General features: G+C 38.4%; 2 long non-coding RNA genes across 7 annotated transcripts; one reads left to right on the top strand and one right to left on the bottom strand.

Annotated features, from left to right (window-relative positions):
* Positions 1-4,645: 4,645 nt before the first annotated feature.
* Positions 4,646-4,894, bottom strand: LOC136260661 (uncharacterized). Its single transcript, XR_010703632.1, has 2 exons — positions 4,734-4,894; positions 4,646-4,677 (listed from the first exon to the last, which is right to left on the bottom strand). It is a non-coding gene; the product is annotated as an uncharacterized lncRNA (long non-coding RNA).
* Positions 4,895-4,916: 22 nt separating this feature from the next.
* LOC136260659 (uncharacterized) lies at positions 4,917-6,592 on the top strand. Of its 6 annotated transcripts, XR_010703630.1 has the most exons (8): positions 4,919-5,204; positions 5,259-5,325; positions 5,371-5,482; positions 5,531-5,631; positions 5,681-5,920; positions 5,976-6,032; positions 6,085-6,149; positions 6,205-6,592. It is a non-coding gene; the product is annotated as an uncharacterized lncRNA (long non-coding RNA). The 6 variants fall into 6 exon arrangements; XR_010703631.1 differs by having other exon boundaries at positions 4,917-5,209; positions 5,259-5,482; XR_010703629.1 differs by having other exon boundaries at positions 4,918-5,204; positions 5,259-5,482.
* Positions 6,593-8,213: the final 1,621 nt, after the last annotated feature.

Genomic DNA, 8,213 nt, shown 5'->3' with positions numbered 1-8,213 from the left:
ACACCCCTAAATGGGTCTCCATGTGTTTGCTTGAACTACTAATGCTGCGGCCACATCAAATGGGTGCAACTTGAGAGTTCCTTTATGCCAAATTCACTTGCTCCAGCTGCCAATAGCTAGTTAGCTCGAATACTTGCAAACCCTATTAAAAAGACTTGAATTAAAATTTTGATCACTGCTCTACATGTACATGCAGTGGCCATCACTGAAGGGCCAGGAACATGTGCTGCAGCCTTAGGATTAACTACTAAACTAAACTACATAATAATAATAATAATAATAAAATCCGAGCAAACTATCTGATTGTTTAAAGAGACTGAAGGTATTTCTGACTTGATTCATACAGGATTTTGAACTTCAGAGTATTCATGGTATTGCATTAATCTGTAGATATCTGACATTATACTACTATATTATAGTGGAAGTGTTGCCAGGGCTTCTACAGGTGTCATTGCATAGTAAGTAGCCCTATAACCTAGGCCATTGTAATTTTTATTGTCAATAAGAAATCTGTAGTCTCATGAGTTCCACAACCACTTCCTAAGTCTATCCATGTATTTATTTTTCCCACCCAACTAAATAGAATTTGCAACTTCACATTCTCATGTGCCAAACTGTTTATGTGGGTGGTACTCAGAGATAGTCTGGCACATGAGACTAGTCCCACATCTATATAATATTATTCATCCTGGAATGTGACATAAATTAGCATATTGATGTATATGTAATTATATGTAACTGTTGAGCAACTGCATATACTACTATAAGTAGCTAGTACATGCAGCGTAATTAATATATAATTCATTCACGAAGTATGATGTACAAAAATTCATTAGTAACTAACTATGTAACTTGTTATTCAAGTGTGTATTAGGCAATTATAATACTTTGACAGTATAACTTAAAACTGTAATGTGATCATCTATAAACATTTGCTGCACATCCAGTCACTATTAGAGTTTATTGCAGCCTCTGCTCTATCTATGCATCCTTCATGGTACCATTCTTTACAATTCTCACACATGATCATCTTTGATCCATCTTTGCAATCAGGCAACCGGCACGAGCAATAAATATTACATAAAATCTCCTTTGATATTCTTTTATTCCTTACTCTCCTTTTTTTTGAAACTGGAAACTTTTCCATTAAATCTTTCTCAAAACACTGCATCAGATGTATTCGAAGTTCTTGTTGGTTGTATACGAGTGTTGCAGGATCATCAGAGTTTGCAATGCTTGTCATCATAGCAATAGCATACAACCCACAATCTGTGCTGCCTGTCTGAACAGGTACATTCACTACTTTTATCTTGATGGATCTAGCGTGAGACCGAAGGTACTTAGCAATTGTTATCTGCAGCTCCAAAGATGGAGTGAGCTGCAATGAGTCATACAATTAGTCATACAATTCTACTTCACCTTCTGCACAGTTAACTGTTGGCATTGCTATCCAATGATCTACTTTTCCTAACTTTACATGAATGGCTTGTAAAGTATTGCTACATTCAAATGGTTTCAGTGAAGATGAAATTTGGAACAATGTATTCCTAAACCCACCAATCTGCTTTGCCAGTAATGCTTGAGCAGCACAAATATGAATGTCACTCAACAGGTGACCTCGATAGAGTTGAGCTTTGTGCACACTGGTCAGGGTATAGCATCCAAGCTTTTTCCAAATAGGTGTAATTGTAGTATCATTGTCATTGCTGCTGTCTTCATCAGGTATAGTAATTACATTCCTTAGCTTATTTTCTAAGAATTGCAAAGATTCATCTGATAACATATTTAGCACACGCTAAATCAATCCGCAAAGAATTTTTCATCATTACACTTGGAATCACAGGTATTTCTTCTGTTTGCAAGATTACAAAGCACTTTTCTGAAAGGGTAAATGCATAATTATTTAAACGAAAGCTAGTAGCTGTAGTCATGTCATGTTCAGTAGATAGTGCATACGTTTATAAGGAAAGTGGTGGATGCCAATTGAACAGGGAGCAGACTAAAATCCAATCTTTTTAGCATGTGCTAAAACTTGAGGATAGCGAATTCCAGTTTCATCTGCCTCCGATTCCAGTGTTGTTTGTATATGTAAACGATGCAGCCGCTGTAATAACCCATGCATGCTGAAGTTGACAATAGTTGAAAATGTGCTTGTCATGCTTCTGGCTGCTCTAAACATTTGCTCACATGGTTGTGACCCTAACAGCCATGGATTAAAAAGCTTACTTCCATCTGGCACCTTGTCCCTTAAAAGCAATAAAAGCAAAACCAATGCATGACCATTAAGCTCAATCCCTGTATGAGCATTGCTGGTAATAAAATTCTCTTTGACATTGCATGTCTTCTGTAGGGATAACCAGCGATGCCAGTACCGCAGAAAAAAGATGTTATACCACACTTTCTTAATTCTTTCTAATGGTGATAACTGTTTATTTAAAAACGAGTCTATAAGTTTTTTCAAAATGCGGAGGTATTGATGTGTACCTTTTGCATCAGGTATCTGCTCAAGCAGAGATAGCACAGAGGAACTAGCAAGATGTGTGACTGCTTCAAAATTCTGACGATCTTTGTGATCTAAATCTCTTTGCCTGATTCCATGCTGGTCTTTTCAGTAATTGTCAACCACAATATGCAAATGCTGGGAACTGGCAAGGTATTTACCCATAGGTATAAACACAGATGGCTTCAGCAGTCGTGCTTTTAGCTTTACAGCTACATGGATAAAATCTTGTATGTACAATACAGATGATGGTTTCTGCAACCAAAACCAAGTCCATTCTTTTGGAAGGACTATTCCTTCACCAATGAATGAAGGAGAAGAATTGTACAATGGCATGTCAGAGGGCAAAATTTTGAACTGGCAACTAATTTTCATTGCCCTGAGAAGACGTGAGTCTCCATCTGCCCCAAAACTGATAATTCTTATGCTTCTTTCTTGGCACTGAGAATAGATGTGAACCCATCGCTTTAAAACATCGGCAAAAGTAAATGCATTATTAATCCCCACACATCCTAAACAAAATGGAGGTACGCCAGGTAAAACACACTGCGCTACATATACATAGGCCAGTTTAGACAGCTGCTGCGTTTTGAAGCATTCTTCAATAGCTTCAAATGAAGTTGCCAAAAATGAATCAGCTAAGGGCAATCCTGCATCATCACATGGCAAGATGAATCCCACCATTCTGTTTGATTCATGATCGTATTCAACCCTTGATATAATACGAGTAGCATCTTCACTAATGGAAACTACAAATGGAGCTTTGTGTTTAGTCAAGTGAGATACTAAGCCATCAAATTGTAGTTCACCTTCAGAAATGTGGTGATATTCTGAATGAATTTGTCTTTGTATTGTACGGAGTGATGGTAAAGCAGTTGGCATGTTCTGGTGTATAAGATTATATGCCATTGGTCCTCCATACAAATACAAAGATGTAGAAAATTTTTTAATCACGGAACTATGCCTTCTTGCTTGTGGCACTTTTGAGGCATTCTTTTCAGCATTTGACAATAATTGCTGAAACAATGACAATGTATCAGTGTGCAGCTGTGCACTGTCTACTTGTTTATTGTTGAGCCCTTTATGCGCATACTGAAACGAATTCATAATAGCGGGTTCTGATTTTATCAGCTGCTCAATTTGGTGTGCCAATTTATAGTAGTCTGTTAATAAAGTCTGTGCAGGATCATACTTCAACAAGGCCATTTGCTTTCTGGTTGAATAAGACCAGTCAAGCTTAGGTTTTTTTAAATGCATGATCAAAGTCAGCCCCTCCTACTTCCTTTCATAGGAGGGGCTAACTAAAAAACCTGACTATCACAATTGCGATTTTGCTTGGAAGCCACTTGGAAGTTTCCTGGTGCAGTATTTGATAATGCCACCACACCTGTTTTGGCATCTGGTGTGGTGGATGCTTCAGAGTTGACGATGTCTGGTAGTGCTACTTCACTAGTGATGCCAGGCTCTGGTGTTTGTTCTGGTGACAATTCGTTAGGATCACTTGATACATCAGAACCTAACACCACTTCAGATTTTACAGAGATGGCAGTGGCGGTATCTAGGATTTTGCTGTTACCAGCTAATTTTGAAGATGGCTTTGTACAACTCTGTTTTAAAAAGTTGGTTAAAACCAGCTGATTCCCATTGCTTTTCTTCGGATTTTGCACATGATCCTTTATATGAAAACTCCAATTGGAGAGTTTAACACTACCATTTTTGACATGAATAGGCTTTTTTTTTCTGACATCGCATGCAAAAAATTGCTGCATTAACACCGATACCATTAGAGTGCCGTTCAACCTCAATTTTGTAATCCGTGTTGACGATGTCTGGTAGAGCAGAAAGCCAATTCTTCTCTTAACTTCTCTTAACTGAATATTTGTTTGAGCAGAAAGCCAATTCTTTATTTGGACACGAATTTTCGAGTGAATATCTTCTGCTTCATCTTCATGGACATCCATTTGTGTATTTACGTGACTGCTATCTTTTGGTGGTAAAGAAGACTGAACAGCACCAGCATTGGAGCTTGTTTTAGGGATTCTAGAATGCACCTTATGCAAAGACTGCCTTTGGCCACCCTTTTTTCATTTTGGATGCTTTGTACAAACTTTGAAATCAGTATTCTGTGTCCAGGAGGAATGCTGGCACTTGAACTGACCCAGTTGTTACGAATAAACCTGTTAATTATATTTTAATGAAACAACAACCGATGTCAACAGAACTATATATTCACCTTGCATCCTGAGGAAATGTCTTGTTCACAAAATCAAGTATAATGTCAATGTCATTAGGATTTGTTGCTGGGCAAACATCCATGTCTGCAATGACTTCTAATGTGTCGTAGCCGCAAGCTAGAAACATGTTTTTGATATAACTGGGAAGTTGAAATTTTGTTGCATGACTATAGTACGTTCGCGTTGAGCTGAATCCTGGGTTGTTGATTAAGAAGCCATACAAGATCAAAGGCTTTAAACATAATGTTTATGACGCATTTATTCGTAAGCCCATGTTACGGGCGCGCACTTAATTGTTGTGAATATGGCGTCCAGTGCACCGTCAGCGAGTGCGGAGAGAACCCCCCTTGGAAAGAAGTTAAACAGCCAAACGAAGTATCTACTTATGAAACTATGTGAGTACTTTAAGCAAGAAGCGAAGAAATGTAAAATTTCTATCAACATCACGGAGAGAATCTAGAAGGCCACCGGTATTGTATGTAATGCCTTCTTTGCTGGGTTTTGGCATACATTACGCCATGCAGGGATTTCAAGGACATCTATTAGAATGGAGCACCGCAAGAAAGGTGGTTTATTTACGCCAAGAAAAAGGTGCAAAATGCACTTTGCACAAGCCCGCTCAATTGTAATCGTCAGGTACAAATGTTCACGAGTCCATGTTGATGCAGACAGTTTTGACCCAGATACTGTCAGACAAGATCCATTCATTGTACGGAAGGAAGGAAATCTATCGCTCTCAAAGATTTTGGTAAGTTAAATTTTGAAACCTGCAACTTTGTCACGTACTCCGTCTTAGACCAAACTTAAGAATGATGGTGTTTTCTCTGGGGGTAGAACATTGCTTTAAAGAGTGTTGAGTGATATGGGATTTAAGTACAAGACGATTAATGACAAGAGGTTAGCATTGAAATTGTTTGTGCTTTAATGTCACTACACGTATATGCAGGGTATGCTATGAGTAGCCCTGCACAGTCCATCAGCATCATAAATATTAAAGACGAACGAGGTGCAACAGAACTGAAGGAAGACCGGTTGTGTATTTGGATGAGACTTGGGTAATGAAGAACTTCTAGAGCAATTCCTCATCCAAATCAGCAGTGATAGTGAAGATGGTGATGGTGGTATTAATGAATCTTCCACTAGCAGCAACGGGTCCAAGTCTTCTTCTGGGCTTACTTCATCTGATGTAAGATTGTTTGATATTTGCAGCATTGGTGTTACAACTTGATTTTGTTCCCCAGGAGTCATCGGGTAGCTGGGATTAAACTCTGTGAAGTACATGAAAATACAGATGAAGTGTAAGTGTGTGCACTTTAATAAAAAATACCATTGCTTTATTGTGCTATATAGCAGAAGTTGAACATACCATCCCTTGTATATTAAATCAGTGCAGGAGTGTTTGGAAGTCACTACAGGTACTATCAGCCCAAATTCATACAAACAGTGTTATTTCATTTGTTGAAATTTTAGAGTTTTTTGGGAATGTAACTTCCAAAACAAAATGCTGGCTTTAAAAACTGTGTACATGTGTGGTGAAGTGATGAGAAAAGGATTAAAATGACAAATTGACTAAATGGGAACAGAAGATGATAGTCAGCTGTGGTGAATGTGAAATAAAATACATGTTGTTTGGCTCATTTGCAGGAACACCAATGCTAAATAACAGATTTTGAGCTGTTATAATTTGGTTTTTTTCTCTTTTGAGGCTGAAGAAGTTTTTTACCTGAATATAAGCAGGCCACTTATCTTCTAAATAGTGCAACAGTGGCCCCAGCTCTTCTACTTATGCAACTCTGTTTTACACACACAAAATCTGTTTTATTTTTCTTGTAAAAGTGTATTACAGCCTCTTACATAACGGATGGTGAAATCATGCGTGTTGAGGGCGGGTGTGTGACGTCTGGCTTGGCCACAAACATGTGTCAACATGACCATCAAAGGGCCGCGCTTTAGAGGCTTCCCCATTGAAAATGTATGGCGAAACTTTACAGTGTCATAACTGGAGTGTCTTACATTCGAATGAAGCGCTTTTAATATATTTTTAGCGGATCGAGAAGCGCTACGTATCGAGCAATACAGGAGGCCCATGCGATGTAGCAATCATAAGTTATTAATCGTTTTTGAGGGTTCAGCTCAACGCGAACGTACTATACTAAATATGTCATCTGGTGCACTAATGTGTTCTGTTGAGCTTTTATCAGGACTGCTCATTGACTCTTTTATGCGTTCACACTGCAGCTATAACCTTTCCAGTATGGAGCCTTGTACAATGCACAGCCAGGTTACAGGTAGCTTTCCTTGCTCACAATCTGTAGAGATGTAATTAAGTTTTGCCGCAGCCCAAATTTTACCTCAACTACTCTGCTTGAGATTTGATCAAGATAACTATGTGATGTCAATATAACAACACTACAACACCTATATTGGTGCCTCACCTTAACTGAAGAAATTGATGTGTGATAAATTATATGCACTGATCCTGATAGTAATGTTCCTAAATGTACGGACAATTATGCGAGATAATACACTGGTCCATGTATACTGTACATACATACTGAAAAACATTCCATTGGTATAGCTATAATGTATTCAAAGTGACAACAGCTAGGGCATAATATATATAGTTTGCCACAACAGTATTGTTTTGCAAAAGGTGTCACATACCAGCTCGCATACCAGCTATAGGCTAGTCTATAGCTAGTGGCTACAATTACAGATGAAAGCATGTGACAACAGCACATTGCAATTTTATAATATTGTTTATTAAATGTAGTACCCCAGGGTATTTACACCATAGTACAACATACACCGTATTTATTTACACCAACCTGAGTACCTGAACCATGCATATTAAAAGCCCACATAGCTTGCCGCTACCATTAATGCACCAACACTGCTGTCCCTAATAGTAGCAACCATGCAGTACTAGCTAGCTAGTTTCAATTCAGAAGAACAATAGCATTGCAACAAATTTGTCACTGGACTATATGGCCTTCATGAAGGTACACTATAAAGCTTCTACTTTGCTTTAGTATAATTTTTGCAACCATGCACCCATGCATATGTAGGCTAAATGGCTGACGAAATTAACTCTAAGATCAGTTGTCAGCACTGAGAATAAAATTGACCAGCTATATTTAGCATTTAGTAGTTACCAAGACATTCTTTAACATGCACACATTTAGTTACTATAACTCTATTTAGCCGCTATATAGCTAGTAAAGGGTGTCCAAATACTACTATTCAAACAAATCAACGTACCACTGAGAACTTGTAGGAGCTGTTATTGAAAATTATTAGATTACAGGATGTTCTGGAATCCGGGAAACCTCGATCCAACAGCCAGCCGACGGAGAATGAATTAGCTAGTATATAGTGGCTGTAGTTAGCTGCTTCTGCGACGGCTCCCACTCACTCGCGAAGACTTAAACCTCACTAGAAACGCACAGCAACACTCACTGTAATACACGTAGGCGTAT

The sequence above is a fragment of the Dysidea avara genome, chromosome 7, assembly GCF_963678975.1.
Source record: "Dysidea avara chromosome 7, odDysAvar1.4, whole genome shotgun sequence".
Taxonomy (NCBI): domain Eukaryota; kingdom Metazoa; phylum Porifera; class Demospongiae; order Dictyoceratida; family Dysideidae; genus Dysidea; species Dysidea avara.
The sequence above is the reverse complement of the archived record's forward strand: the minus strand, read 5'-3'. Positions and strand labels throughout refer to the sequence as shown.